Source organism: Chinchilla lanigera, unplaced genomic scaffold, assembly GCF_000276665.1.
Source record: "Chinchilla lanigera isolate Chin_1 unplaced genomic scaffold, ChiLan1.0 scaffold00096, whole genome shotgun sequence".
Lineage (NCBI taxonomy): Eukaryota > Metazoa > Chordata > Mammalia > Rodentia > Chinchillidae > Chinchilla > Chinchilla lanigera.
This window is the reverse complement of record NW_004955497.1, coordinates 6883528-6899576: the sequence shown is the minus strand read 5'-3', so window position 1 is coordinate 6899576 and position 16049 is coordinate 6883528. Positions and strand designations below refer to the sequence as shown.

At 45.5% G+C, this 16049-nt stretch overlaps 1 long non-coding RNA gene across 1 annotated transcript; it reads right to left on the bottom strand.

Annotated features, from left to right (window-relative positions):
* Positions 1-9617: 9617 nt before the first annotated feature.
* Positions 9618-10323, bottom strand: LOC106146835. Its single transcript, XR_001231436.1, has 2 exons — positions 10129-10323; positions 9618-9841 (listed from the first exon to the last, which is right to left on the bottom strand). It is a non-coding gene; the product is annotated as an uncharacterized LOC106146835 (long non-coding RNA).
* Between the last annotated feature and the right edge of the window lie 5726 nt (positions 10324-16049).

Below are 16049 nucleotides of genomic sequence, written 5' to 3'. Positions count from 1 at the left end.
TTTTTGTTCCCGAGGCTTCATATGCCGGGCACTTCGTCCCCAGCATGGGGACGTTCAGAGGTGGTGGGACCCTTGCGAGGTAAAGCCTGGTGGAGATTTGCTGGGTCATTGCCCCCAGAAGGGATTGAGGCTGTTCTTGCAGACCCCGCTCCTTCTCTGGAGAGCGCTGTTATAACAAAGACTGGCTCCTTCCCATTCTCTGGCTTCCTGTCTCGCCGTGTGATTTGCCCCTCTCCTGTTCACCCACCTTCACGCCGTCTGCCGTGATGTGATGCTGCCAGAGGAGCCCTCCGAGAGCTGGAACCCTGCTCTTTGCTCTTTCCGCCTCCAAAGCTGTGAGTTATATAAACCTCTCCCTATGTCCCCCGGACTCAGGCAGTTTGTTACTACAAGGGAAAATGGACTCACCTGTTTATCTCACAGAGTTGCTGTACATATTAACAATAGGGCATTCACAGGGCAAGGTGCCTCGTACATCCACACAGCTGTGCTTACTGTCACACCAGCATGTCTCAATGTTCCTTTTCTACCAATGGCACATTTTCCAAAAGTCTATGTCTGCCATAGCTTTCCCTATTTGGTTCTCCGGGACACCTTATCCTGCCTTAGCCCAGCTATCAGTGTCTCAGCTTGCTCCCATTTTTATCTTTCCCCCGCTGTTTACTTTATGAATTTTATTTCAGTGGTGTATGAGGAGGGAGGAGAGATAAACATATGACACATTACTAGCTTTGGGCCAGAAGTCAGCATTACTTATCACAGTTTTCAAAATTTGAAAACAACCTCAAGTCCAGCAATAGAACAACAGTTAGGTCGAGGGATACTTGAAGGATGAGATTTTTACTTAGAAGGGAATTAAAGACAGATATAGAAAATCATACTCGAGTAGATCTTCAGTCTCCCAAAAATTGGGTCAGTGGTTTCCTATAAACATAGAGCAAAATGGTAACCAAAGGCAGGATGACGCAAAACTTGTTTTTCTGAATGATTTAGATTTCTGACATATTTCTTGTTTCTTAGTGCTGCCAGCTGGGCAGGAAGTGGACTGATTTCCTAAGAAGGACACGGTTCTTTAAGTGGAATGACAAGCTAACCGCTGCTCCCTACAATTTGAAATTAGAAAGGCCCATCAGGTACAAAAGGGGCTCAAATCTAGTAGCTGGGAGTGAGCAAGACCTTGAAATAAAGTTATACTGCGAATAGCAGATTCATGTCTTGTGTCCCAAGTTCATAACAGTGGCTTAGGAATTAGAGGTGGAATTAGAGTGTGTGACTGATCCTGGAAGTACCGCAGAACACTTCAAATCTTGTCCAAGGTCTGTAGCTTAGCGAGCAAGGGTTGAGCTGGGAAAACTGCAAGGGGCGGGGCCAGGCCAGACCTCCCGGAGCCGTCCTCCCAGAAAGGTGGTCTTCTCTGGAGGTACAAGACTACTCTTCAACAGTGCCACCATGTGTCCTCCAGCAGGAACTGCAGGCCCGGAGTTCAGTACAGTTTTATTTGCTTGTTACCTACATCCTCATGGAGCTGAGCAATCGAATGTACTTGTACAATTTGTTTGGGAGATGGTCCTGGAGGGAGTTTTGAGATGGTCCAGTTTGACTTCCTACTCAAAAGCCTTGGAACTCTTCACCAGTGCTTTAAAAAACACAGGAGAGACGTGACCATATTTTTACACTGCGCTTATAAAACAAGTCAAACAGTTCACGTCCAAATTCTTAAACGATCACTAGATGGATTACTATGAACCTATTAGCACAGTATTTTAGAAGAATAATTAAAGATTTAAGGTCTGTAGCTGTTTAAGCTACAGATCTAAAACATCTTAAGAGGTCCTTGTAGACTAAAGTAACATCTCCTTCTTTGCACTTTGGCAGGTGAGGTAGACCAGAAAAAAATTACCTGGCGTGATTCGAGAACCTGGGCTGACAGCAGAGATGTAGAGAAGGGAGGGAGGGTGACTGGCAGCACACAGCCGCTTTGGGCCAAGGACAGATGACACCTAGGGTGCGGCTAAGCTGCCGCAGATCCACGGCTCCTCCCTCCTCTGTTTTGTTCAGTAGCGCTGCAGACTCCAGAGTCCACTGCGGCCAGCCTGGTTTGCTGTGGAAGGCCGGAGGGAGGAAGGGAGAAGCCAGACCGTTCCTCCTGACCTTGCTTAGCTCCTCTGTGGCTTGGATCCCCAAGAACAGCCCGCATGGGTTCTTGCTTCCTCAGGCACACACTGCCCACCCTCTGTCCCTGCAGCCGAAAGGTGGTGGCCGCTGCTTCCTGCTATTGCTGTTTCTCGGTGGCTTCATGGAGTCCTGTTGTCTTGAGCTCTTCCTTTACCCTTGAAGCTAGTTTCTTTTATTTCTTTCTTTCTGCCTGAAGTACTTGAAACCGTTTCTGTCTTCCTGGTTGGACTTTGAATGATAGGATCTGCTGTGCTCTGAACTTGTGTGCTTCTCTCAACTTTCTATATTCCCTGACTCTTGGTAAATCCCTTTACCACCCGCAGCACTGGCCTCTCGCATGCTCTGCCTCGCATGGCAACTGGTACAGAGAGAGGGTGGATTCAGGGACAGGTTGACCAGCACCACATATAAAGCCCAAAAGCATGGTCCTCTGTATGCAAACAAATCAGGTGACAAATTGACAATGTAGCATTTGGAGAGTGAGCAGCAAGAGACGGGGGCTGTGGGAATGTCTACCCCCACCTACTTCTACCTTACCTGAAAGAAATAAGACATGCTATATCAGAAGAGAGGGAGGTGGAAATCTCCCCTCCAGCCATCTCCCACACAACACAAACTCTCCACGGGTCTGCAGTAAAAAGTGTCTATTGCAATGAGCACGCCCCCTGCACAGTTAGTGTTGTATTCCACTAAACACGTGGCCACCTCATTAAAACAAGCTCAGTCGTGTGCAGGGTATGCATCCTGCAGCATTTGGAACTCCCCTGTGATCCTGGGGCCTCTGAATCCAATAATAGCTCACAGCTGTATTTTGTTCTTTACTTTTAAATGGAGAGTTTTGGTTGCTGCTCTTACATACAACTGTATTGGAGCAGACAGGAAAAAGACTCCACCTCCTAATTAGGATGCAGGTTTCTCCCCTTCTTGTTGAGCTTCTGTGGGCCGTGGCGTGATCTCCAGGGAGTGATGGCCCAGGAGATATTACGTTAATGAAAAGCAGGATAAATGCTGGGAATGATTCACATAGGAGGAAGCTGCCCCAGCTGACATTCGCAGAGGAAGTCTCAAGGGAGGTGCTCCACATAATGGGCCTTTCTTTGTCAGCCCTGGGTCTGAACAAGGTGACTGTGCCTTGGAAGATAAGTTCCCAGTTGCTCCCTCACCTAGGTGAGGCTGCTGCTGGTGAGGCTCCTGCAGTGGGAGCAATCATTCTACAGCTGCATTTGAGTGTGCACCCCTCTTTGCTCCTAGTATGCCTGCTTATGCTGCTACCCTGCCCTGTGCTGCGGGGACCAGGATGTACAGATGCTCGGCTCTGAGCTCAGACTAAGCACAGGGAAGGGGAGCAGAGGGAAAAGGATGTCCCTGGCACTGGTAATTTCATATGATCATACTGAGCCTGCTTCCTTATTGGAGTAGTTTCAGCACCAAGTCACCAAATTCACCTCTCTCCCACCCTGAGCTCCCCAGTCATCAGCTAACATCAGTGTCAAAAGCTGAGGACCAGATAGGGAGTGTGTTCTGGCTTTGCAGAGGAGTCTCTGATGCCTTTAAGTTGTCCAGGGCTTCAGAAACTTCCACCATGCTCTCTCCAGGGGAGAGGCCACCTCCCCCATGAGTTGGCACACTTTGGGCACTTACGAGGAGCTAGTGACGCTCGTAGCAAGCATCAGACTGGATTTGGGGTAAAAGAATGAAGGGCAGGATATTGCTGGGCACCTACTAGGTGCTAACCTCATATGTGCTAGTGCTTTTTTCTTTAAATTCTCCCCCACACATCTGCAGGATTGATACAAATAGTCCTTGTTGTGGATTAGGACACTGGAACTCAGAAGAGATAGGAGCCTCAGCAAAGGTAACTGGAGCTCAGGGCCATGTCTGAGCCACCCGCATGGACAAAAAGGGCATTCATTCTTCCATGACATTCATGTCGCTGAGCACCCACTGCCTGGCAGGCACTCTGTTCCATGTGAGGACTCGGGGGAGACAAACACTGGGCTTGGGGCAGAACTGGTTTCCCAGGGAAAACCCTTGAGATCATGACAGGTCCGAGACACACGGAGGAAGCCAAGGTTGTGCGAAAGAGGAACCCACGTTCTCGCCTTGGATGAGCCCGGATCTGGGTCAGACATGCAGGGAGGGTTAACCAAGTGAGGGTTAATAGGTGAGAAAGCTTCGCAGGCTGAGGCACTGGAGGAATGGAGGACACCCAGCACCTGGCGAGCAATGACCAGGGACAGAAGGAATGACCTTGTGGTGGGCTGTGGACTGGCCAGCATGGTCAAGATTTGAGCTTTATACAAACTGCAGAACTAGAATCAGAGTAACATTTTTAAAAATATTCTAAAACAGCCCAAGCACTCATCAGTAGATGAATGTGTAAACTAAAGGTAGAATATTACTCAGCTTTGAAAGGCAGGAAGTTCTCCTGTACTTCCACAGACAGACCTTGGGGATATTGCATATGCCAGTGCAATAAGTGGATCACATAATGGCAAGTGCTGTATGATTCCGCCTATAGGAGGTACCCAGAGTCATTAAATTCATGGAGCCACAGAGTACAATGTCCGCTACCAGGGAGTTAGTGCTTAGTGGGGAGACAGTTTTCATTCACCAAGAGGACAGGGGTTCTGGAGCTGGATGGTGGTGATGACTGCACAGCAGTGTGAAAGTACTTATACTTCTGAACTGTCCACTTAAAAGTGGTTAAGATATGAATCTTATGTGTATTCTACCATCATAATGACAATGCACACCTTAGCCTGGGGCGGAGATCAGGTTAGAAGGAAGATTAGATAGGGTAGAGTAGAATCATATACGGTGCTTGACTGTATGGTTGATTGTCTGTGCCAATTTGAGGAAGAGAAGTTTAACTAAACTGGCTCAGCAATTTCCCACCCTAGGGTATAGAAGACCCACCCTAGAGCAGCTTGTCGCCTGGACAGTATAAAGCAGAAATGAAGAAGGTTGGATCTGTTTCTGTTTCTTTGGAGGAGCTCCAGTCTTCGCCTTCACCTTGGACGTCATCCTCTGTCTTCCAGTGTAGACTCTTTGGCTTCTGGCTCAGACCCTCAGTGAAGACTCTTTAGCCTTTCATCAAAGACCCATCCACCCCGATACGGACTTGCACCAAACACTGCAGTGAGCTCCAGACCTACTGAATTCTCTGGTCTCCAGCATGCAGACAGACCTTCTGCACTCTTCCTCATCTGACTCAAGGTGGCCATCGTAAGCCCATCTTGTAAATTCTTGTATTTATGTATCTTGTGTTATATCAGTTTCTCTAGTAAACACTGACTGATGCACAGGGGATATAAGTAATCTCCTTAGATGAAAGTATCTCCCTTTAGACATTACTGGGGGAATCCAGGCATGGGGATGAACACCTGTGATCCCTGAACGCTAGGAGGCAGAGGCAGGATGTTCAAACCTAGGCTGGGCAACTTAGTGATCTAGTGAGACTGTATCAAAAATAAAACAAGGGGCTGGGGATTTAGCCAGCGGCAAAGCGCCTGCCTGGCAAGCGCAAGGTCGTGAGTTCGGTCCCCGGTACCGGAGAAAAACCAAAAACCAAAAAAAAAATAAATAATAAATAAATAAATAAAACAAAGGCCCTGGCTTCAATCTCCAGTACCATAAAAAAGAAAACTGACTAGGGGAATCTTCTCTGTTTTTTCGAAGGTTTGATTTGCATTGTCCCACTGGAAGATGCATCTTTTAGCAATGAGCTCCTATACAAACCTGTCGGGGGGTTCTCATGGTGTGGAGTCTCACAGAAAACCAGCATTTGATCATTTGGCTGCAAGCAGTGGTCTGTCTTTATAAGACAGACAGGCTGGGTCTGAGCTTGGCCGTGTCTATCATTGAAGGCCTTTGAGGATCAAAGCAAAAGACTGCATGCAGCTAGCACCCCCCCGTGAGTCACCCGGGACAAGTGCTTTTTGCAGTTTTCAAGCTTTGATTGTTTAAGTACAGCAATGACTAAGTGATGCTACTCAGACCACTGAGCTAGTGATGCCCAGCACATAGTGGGCCTGTGGCAGAGCTGTCTCTCCCCACGGACCTTCCCGGGTCTTTGTTCAGGAGAAAGGGGCCTCCAGGCAGCACCTCTCCTCCTGCTCTATCTCCTGATCTCCTAGACCAATCTCCAGTACTCTGACCGGCAATATGCTGGCTCTGGACATTTTCACTGGGGTGTCCAAGGCTGACCTCTGGTAGTGAGGCAGTGCACAGCGAGAGGAAACCGCAGTTTTAAAATGCATATGCAGCCAGGTGTGGTGGCATTCCCCTGGAATCCCAGCCCTTGGGAGGCTGAGGCAAAAGGTTGGCTGTGAGAGTTTGTGGCCAGCCTGGACCACATAACGAGTTCAAGAACAGCATGAACTACATAGCAGACCCAGTCCCAAATAAAATAATAATAGTAAAAAATACAATGGATATGCAAATGTGGCCCCTTAGCCATAGTTTTCCTTCCAGGGTCTCAGGTTCAACTGTAGTCTGAAAATATTAAACGGAAAAATCCAGAAAAAGGAAATTTATAAGTTTTAAATAACTTTTATTATGGTATATTGTTAGAATTATTCTATTTTATTAGAAATTATTATTGTTACTCTTTCTTGTGTGCCTAATTTGTAAATTAAACTTTATCATAGGTGTGTCTATTAGTCAGCTCTTTGTTGCTCAGACAAAATATATGATGTACACAACTTAAAGGAGGAAAGGTTTATTTTGGCCTGGGATTTCAGGCTAGAAAGAAGATTGGACAGGACAGAGGTTTTGGTCCATACTTGTCTTGGTCACATTTCTGTCATTGCTAAGACAAAATACCCAATGCTCAAAATTAAGGAAGGAAAGGTTTATTTAGCTCAAAGTTTGTGGAGGTTTCAGTCCATAATCAGCTGGCTCCAAGGCAGGGTAGATGGCACAGGGGCAACAGTTCAAGGCAGTAGAAGACAGCAAAAGCAGCAAGAGCAAAAAGTGGGGAGAACAAGCCTCTCTCCCTCCCTTATGTTGCAAGCAGACTACCCCCATGCAGGGGGCTTGTAGCACTCACACCCTCTTCAGACCCTCCTCTTGCACAGGCTCAGGATGAATATAAAGTAAGCACCCTGGCTTCCTGCTGAGTCACATAGTTAACCTTCTAAACTTCTCAAACTGACACAATGAACAACATCCCAGAGTGGTAAGGGCATGCCCTTTTCACCCCAGGATGTAGAACTGCTAAGTCACTTAGCGAAGCCTCTAGCCTCAAGTTGACACAATGTATCAACTGTAACACTGCTGGACCCAGGGCAGAAACGTGGTAGAAAGATGTGGTGACTCCTATGGCAGCCAGGAAGCAGAGAACAGAAGGAAGGAGCCAAGGACAAAACACAGACCCAAAGGTCCCGCTCTACAACCCATCAGGACTTACCCAGAAGTGCACCTAACTCGTTTCCTAGGTGTCTCACAAGCTGATCAAGTTGCCGGTCATGATTTACCATCACAGTACAGCTGTACATGAAAGAACACTGTACATGTAGGATTTGGTGCTGTCTTTGGTTTCAGGCACCCACGGGGTCTTACAGTGTGTTTCCTGTGGCTTGGGGGTACTGCTCTAGGTCTTGGTAACTCCATGTAACTCGTCTGCCCTCCCCATTGCAATACCACCATAAGGTTGTGTTTCAGAGGCGGGTGAAGGAACCGGAACACAGAGACCTAAAATATCGTGTCTGGCCCTCGATTCCAGAAGCTAGACCATTGGTGCACCAAATGCTGAAGTCATGAAGAATTCAAGCCTTTTAAGGCTTACACCACACTTGGGAGAAGCTATACCAGGTTTTCCATGCTCTGAATGAGATAACCATTTATTTTGCTGAAAAAAGAAAAGAGGCTGAGAGGTAGAGTCCGTCATCAGCCAGCCCTGTGACCACGTGGGTCATGTTGCCTGCCTGGGCATCGGCTCCTTTGTCTGTACACAAACCCGGGGGTCACACATCACCCCCAATTTCAGAAAGCCACAAACCACCCTCAGATCCAGAGGGTCACGCATCATGTCCCCAAATTGAGGAGCTCACATGTCATCTACTTAAGCCCGCTGATTGTTCTTGGAACCTGACACTGGAAATCTCTCCACTGAATCATTTCTTCCAACTCTGACATTATGAATGTGTCTCCAAGTTTACTCTACTGTTTCCATGTCTCATGCCCAATTCTTTCCTTCCTTGAATGTTGTCTTTGTCAGACGGGCAGGGTGAGGTAGTGGGACGGACATGGCCAGGGGTGGGTTTAGGAATCTGAGCCAATCATTTGTTAGTAGTGTGACGTCACGTTAGCTATTAACTTCTCTGAGCCCCAACTCCTCATTTTCCAAATGAGGATAAAACAATATCTTTCCAAGCCATCATACGAATGAGAAGTCATGAACAACCACTGATAGCTCACGTACATGGTGGTATCATAGCATAATGGTTGAAAGCTCAGGCTCTTGGGTCAGGCAGACTTGGATTTAAACCCACTTCTAGCCAGCAGGTGAGCAGCAAACTCTAAACAAGAGTTGGTGTTATTGTTAGCTATTTGGGGGAAAGGTTCCAGCTGGTTACAAGTGGTTTCTTGTGTTCCCATGGATTTTGAGGACAGTAGCCACAAGTCACAGTGTATGACCATGCTCTGAGTTGCAAAAGTAGGGCGCAGGAAACTTAATCTTTATGAGAAGGATCACCAGCAGCAGCAGCAGCAATATTATGCAGACAAGAGTTCTTTGGATAAGATCAAAAGTTCCTTCCAGCCTAATAACCTCAGTGTCTTCTTTAGGGACAAGATTGTTTCAACTTTGAGTTCCGTGCCACTTGAGAAGCAGTATACTGTTTCCAATAAAGAAGCCAACTGTTGAAATCCTGGATCTCTGCCACCCAGTGTGGCCATCCAGAGGGGCTGGATTACAACAGAGAAAATCAAGGGTCAACGCTGTTGGTCAGTACAGCCTCTGTGGATGGTGCTGGGGGTCATCACCGAGAGATACTGCCCCTGGCTGTGCCCACCAAGCACAGTGAACAGGGATGTCCCGGCTCCCAGGGTCCTCAACAGAGGTGGGAAGAGCAAAGGACATGTAAGTCCACAAGTCAGCACTTCCACAGCTTGCAGAGCTGCAGCTGGGCCCTGACAGCACCGTGGGGAGCCTGCTTGTCCTGGAGCCGGCCCAGCAGAGGCCTGGTTGATCCAGGCTGACAGCAAGCCCGGCCCTCGCCCTCTCAGTACTCACAGAACTGGAGTCTTCATGGGAACCCTGCACACTGGGTTTTCCCGAGTGCGAGGTGAAAATGGAACCCAGGTGGACTTAAGGGGATCGATGTGCTTTGAACGGTGAAATAAAGTTGTGGCAGAGGAAGTGCTATTTCAAAAGCATCGCTAGAGGTGACTCACTCAACTATTAAAAATGCGCAAACAAAAAACCCAGAATCTCACCCATTTCTGTCGATTTTTATTAGCCCTCTTGAAAAGAGCTGGGAGACGCAGATCCTGGCCCACTTTGCAGGTGCTTCTGCTGGTCCTCCGTCACACTGTGTATGACAAATTCTGTATCCAGACTCACCGTCATCAGCCCCTTGTTGGTGGCAAGGTGGTGCCGAGGCGGATTCATACCCATGCGAGCCCCTACCACAGGACTCGTACTGTCTTGCCTTCTTTTCTGAGATGTTAATATGAGACCCATATAAATATATGTAATATAGTGCAAGGTGAAATGTAATATAGTCATATAAACAAATAATAAACTCAGAAGATTCCAAGTAATTGTTAAAATAAACTCTATTAGGCTTTTTTGAGCCATTTTAGGTTCACAGCAAAGTTGAATATAAGGTGCAGAGTGTTTGCACATGCACCCTTTGACCCCACACATGCACAAGCTCCCCCACTAGGAACGTCTCCTACTACAGGGCTTCATTTGTTACAATCCATGAACCTACATTGACATACCATAGTCGCCCAGAGTCCACGGTTGACATTAGGGTTCACTCTTGGAATGGTACATTTGATACCACATCAAATTTGAACAAGTACATAATGACCTGCACACAGCATTACAGTATCGGGCAGAATAGTTTCACTGCCGTACACACCCATCCATCCTTCTCCTCCCCATCATTAAACAATGGTTCTGTAAAGTTGCAGTGTAGCCTTGCGTGTTTGGTAGGGCACATCATCTCTGTCTGTATAAGTACACTCCAGGGTGTGACCTAACAATGTGTTTCTTAGAATGTCTCCCTGTCATTAAGTGACCCAGACTGTACTACATAAAAGATTGTATTGGGAGTACAGTAGGAATCATAAAAAGTAAGTTGAGAGTCTCAGTTTAAAGAAAAAAAGCCTCCTGACATAGATGTAGTGGGAACAAAAAGTCTGGAGACAGATGAATCTAGAGCACGCTGCATTCATACAGCTTCCCAAATGTCTGTAGTTCTCACACACAGTAGAATCTAGATGCGAATATGCGAAAGAATGTGGAACTCCAGCAAACAGGGAAGGCTCTCTATCCAAAGGCAGGCAAGCACGTGTAACTGTGTATTGTTTAAGTACCACAAAAATAAATATTTAAATAAGTGTGAATGATAAACATTGTTTTCACTTGAGTTACACAAGACAGTCTCTACCGTATCTTTTGAAAAAGCAGTCTACCATTCCCACGTGTTGATGTATCATAGTTGAGTAAATCTACAATTAAATTTTCTCTATTAGATTTTTTTTTAAAAAGCAATGCTACAGTGAACGTTTTCATGTATTCTTTCTGTACACTGAATAATTTTTAAAGGAGAATATTAGAGGAGTAGCTTATAAATATACCTTTCTGGATTTTGCTGAGTACGGGTACTATCCTTTTTTGCTTTCCAAAAGTGTAATATTTCTGTATGCTTAACATTTGTCTTGTAGATTATGTTTTATTCATCTGTTTCTATGAACAAACCACCCCATAACTTTGTGGCTTAGCCCAACCACCATTTTATTATTTAGCATGATTCTGAGGGTTGACACTGAAGGTGGATTCTTATGTTGGTTACACTCACAGCTGCCACCAAAGAGCTCCTGGACATGTTCGGAGAATTTGAAAACTCCAAGCTTCTGACAAATAAATTGCCAAGGTCGGAATGGGGAAGGAGGCCACGAGTTCAGTGTGAGAAGGAACGATTGCCTTTAAGATGAACCATTTCAACCTGTAGCTTTGGGGCTGCGATATAGCTCAGTGGCACAGCCCAAGCACAAGGACCTGAGTTCAAGTCCCAGTAACAACAACAACAAAAAAAGATGTTAAAAAAGTCTATAGCTTCTCCTCCCTCTCCCCCAGCTCCAGTTCTGCACTAAGGATGACGGGTAAAAAGCATCACAGTGAAAAAGTCAGAGCACAGCCCTGAAAACACGAGATAGGGGTGGATTCCAGGAGCACACCAATCCCTATTTAATTTATTTTAAGAACCCTACTTTAGCTAAATGTGAGGATTCCAGATTCCCCTGAGGCAGGGGGAGTACCAATCTTATGGGAAAGCTTTTGTTCCGCAGTTATTCTGATTCCCGAATTTCAGGGTACAGTTAATAATTGCTACTTTCTTTTTTAAACACTTCTTCAGCAAAGCTCGGGTGTCACCAGCATAAGAGGCAACTCTGAAAGGAAGACCGAAATATATAAACAGCCCCCCTCGCAGCTCAACAAAGGCTGCTTTGTGACCTCCACAGAGGAATCAGTATTTCAGAAGAGGCTGGTGCTTCCAGGGCCATAACTCTCTGTCATGGTCAGGCCCAGGTCCACCCTCTTCAGAATTCTTTCTTCCACAGCCCACATCTCCTCGACAGTTCCTCCCACCTCCCACGTTCAAATATCTTTGAATAAAGTCTCTAGTGGGATTGCCACGTCCTGGTGCTCCGTTGAGAACTTCTAGAAGGAATGTGGGCTTCCGCAGAAGACTGTGGCATCAGCCCTAGGTTAAGTCAGTTGTGCTTAAGGGTGGAATTGAAAGAGTTCCACATGATCAGTTCTCTGGAAACCATCTCTCCCCATGCTGACCTGAAATTCTGAGTGGGGAGGGTAGAAAGAAGAGAAGACAAACTGACAAGCTATGGGTGGGCTGCTGCATTAAGCTATGGGAAAGAGCCCTTGCAGGGGGGCGATTCGGAGCCAGCAGATATGAACTTGGCATGTGTCTCGGCCCTGTAATATTCCCTCGTAAATTGTAACTGCACTATTGTCCCATCTACTATCCATGAGACAGAGGAGCTGTATATTAGAAACCTCAGTCCTCATTTTGCAGGCCAGCAGGTGAACACAGAGTTCAATAATCTGCTCAGGATAACAGCTAACAAACAGCATAGCTGGTTTTTCCCACTGGCAGAACCTAAGCTCTGTCTGTCTCATGCTGCCGGGCAGATTGTTCCAGAAACATGCCAACAGAGGCCGGTCCCAGAGAGCTGCGCACTGTGACCACCCTCCTCAGAATGCCATGGGCATCCCCCTTGTTTGAGTTAGTTTTCCCAGAGGACAGCATCTGAGCCCACAGCCACCTAATAATGTAAGTAGAGCGCAGTGTCAGAATTGAGCTTTGAGTGAAAAGCTCAGGGTGGTGGTATTTGTCTCAGTTTCCTTTCTCTATACCCCTGATCTGGACAGCGGTCATCACATTGAGAACATCAATTTCAGTTCTGGGTGATTACCAACCCTAGGAAGGGGTCCCAAATTGTCTCCGTTATTAGGACAAAGAAATGTTGATTGAACAGAATTAGATCTGTACTACAGATGGAGAATTCTCTGTCACAACAACAACAGTGATGAGAGTTATGGTACTTGTCATTTGTCTTCTCAGGATAGCTGTATGGAGACTCTTTGCTACCCAGGCTCAGAGTAAGGCCCCTCCTTGACTTCTCTTCCCTCTTTCTCTCTCCAAGCTCTAGGCCTTTCTCTCCCTGGCCTTGCCCATTGGTTGGCACTGGGTTTCTCTGGAGTCAGACTCCCTGACTGCAACCATTCCTATTGAGGAACATGACATAAATATTTACGGAGTTTAACAGGTGCAGATCGTTTCCATAGCCGTAGATAATCTCTTCCATCCAAAAAACAAAGTTCATCTTGTTTGCACTTCAACAGATGAACAGAAGTGATACTTGACAGAGAGAGAGAGAGAGAGAGAGAGAGAGAGAGAGAGAGAGAGAGAGAGAGAGGGAAATTCTAGCACATTGCTGTTTTTATGAGGATACCTAACCTGCTTCCTCCCCTCTTTCATCCTTCCCTACCTCATTCTTATCATCTATCATGGGGCATTTGGGAGCCCCTACTAGAGCAGTGAGCTCTGAAGATAGAGAAATAAAAAACAGACTCCAAATGTAGGGACATAAAACAAACATTTTAAATATTCTACCATCCCACCTAAGAAGCGCTGACAAAATGCTAAGTGGTCACCTTCCCTGTGGAGGATGGAAATGCTTCAGCTGAGCAGTTTTGAAGGATGCCCAGAGGAGAGAAGGAAGGCTCACAGGCAGCAAGGCCAATGGGCGCAAAGCATAGTGGCCTGAAAGAAAGTTCTAGAAGAGCAACTTGGTGGGACTGGTATCACTCTACAAGGAGCATAGGCTATAGGCAGTAGTGTGCCCGAATTGGTAATGGAACAGAATCTTAAAACAGTGAAAAGGAATTCACTAAGGAGAATATAGAGCCAGTGAAGATATCAACTAGGTCTTGTCCTCACAACCAACCCCTAGCTCTTTCTGGACAGTCTATAAATATTTATGAATGAGCTGCCCACATCAGAGCTTCTCAAACTTTAACACACATCCCAATCCCCTGGGCTCTGTGCTCTGTGGTTTAAAAATCAGCAGGTCTGAGAAGGAGCCCTTGAAGTTGTGTTTCTAACCAGCTTCCTGAAGATGCTGACTGTCTTTGGAATAGCACTGGTTTATATAGTAATCTTCCCATTGGTTTATGCAGAGCAGTCAGAAAGTGCTCAGAATAAATATTTTGTTTTATTTTTTAATTTTAAAGATAAAAGAATGAAAACATATTAATAAACAGACATAAACAAAACAACAGCAAAACAATAGAAGCAATACAGAATTTCAGACAAGGTGATAGGAGGTTAACAATGGTGGTTGTATTACATATTGTTATCTTCAAATTGGTTACTCAGTTAAACAAATATAGACATGTAAGATTGTTCAAACAAAGATCCCAGATCAGAGGACAAATAGTACCCTCCCTTTGTATATCGCTTTATAGTTTCCAAAGTGTTTTTCTTTTCTTCCTTTGCCATTTTGTAACACTACTGTCTCATGTCTCATGTTACAGATCAAGAAGCAGGTTCTAATAGCCAGTCACCTGGGCAAGGACCCACAGCAGGTAAAATACAGAGCCGGGAAATAAATCCAGATCCTCTGACTCCTATATAGATCTCTTCCTTCCACTCTGAACACAGATAACTTTAAGAATAAAGGAAATATTGATAGAAATATTCCTTCCCAGTAGGTGACTCCAAGCATCATCCTGGGAACAGAATTTTGAGAAGTTCTGGGACTCTAACTCATCTTAAGGAAGACCTATGTATTCATTTATTTTCATAATAATAACACGTAAGTAACAGCACAATATTGTTTTGGCTTTTGGCTATCATGTATAGCACAGCAGTTGAGAGCATAGTCTTAGAACAGACGTGCTAAGTGCTCATCCCAGTTCTGCCACCTATTAGTCACATGACCATGGACAAGAGCTTGATCTTCTTTGCCTCAGTCTCCTTATACATGAAAATAAAAACAGTAAGTTTTTTTAAATGGGAACTGAAAGAGTTGATCTATGTAAAGTGCTTAGAAGAGTAGTTGGCATATATATATATATTTTTTTCTTTATATTTTATGTCTTTATTATTAATAAGTGTCCTAAAGCCATTTTGCCTTCCTCCTGGGGTCAGGTAGCATCTGCAGGAGGCCTATATTCAGAACAGGTGTCAGGAGTGTTGAGACTGTGGTTTCTGATCCAGAATTTTCTCAAAAACAAAATCACCTGTCTCGAGGTCTGCAGTCCTCTGGATGCCAGCAACAGCAAGCCATCTTGTTCTCTTGAGAACATCTCCATTCTGCACTTCAAAGCCCCTGCTTCCCTGTTTTCTTCTTTGGGTTTGTTACATTACAGTATTCATGGATTTCTCACCCCAGATTCCTTCTCTCACCCATCCTTTGTTGGGGAGAGCAGGCCTCACATTCCAGGGGCAACCACACCCACACATGTGACAGGCTCACAGGGGAGCCTTGCTGCTTTGTTCAGGGTGTCCCTGGAGCAAGTTTCACCCAACCAAGTTTTGGGTGAGAGGCTGAGACCCTGAGGCCAAGTGTAACTGAGCCATTCAACGAGCAAGGAAACCAGAGGCCAGTTGTCAACATGGTACCATCACATCTACTCCCGTGTGTAAAATCTCTAACCAAATCGTAACCTCAGTAGGAACTTCTACGACATAAGCTATTATCGACACCAATGACTTACGCACACCCATGTGTTAATAATCATATGGGGTACAGTGATTTGCCAGTGGTGATAGATTACAGCCTATCAATGGTGCATCTGAAGCTGGGGCCAGTGCACGCCCTTTTGAGTGGTCTACATTATTCAGTTGCACACTCTCTTGGTAAGAAAGTTACAGTTACAATTACACGTGGACCCATTTTATGATGTCTATTCTTGACTGAGTATTAATACTAAAACATTTGTCTAGGTCAGTCATAAACTGTCAGTGATATACACAAAACCTAGGAAGTAGTTAGACTATATTTTCTACCAGATCTGATCACTCTGATTTGGGTGTAGTGGGGTCAACCAATGTTACACAAATGTAATAAATGGATAATCTTTTTGACAACTACAATGGTGATGATAC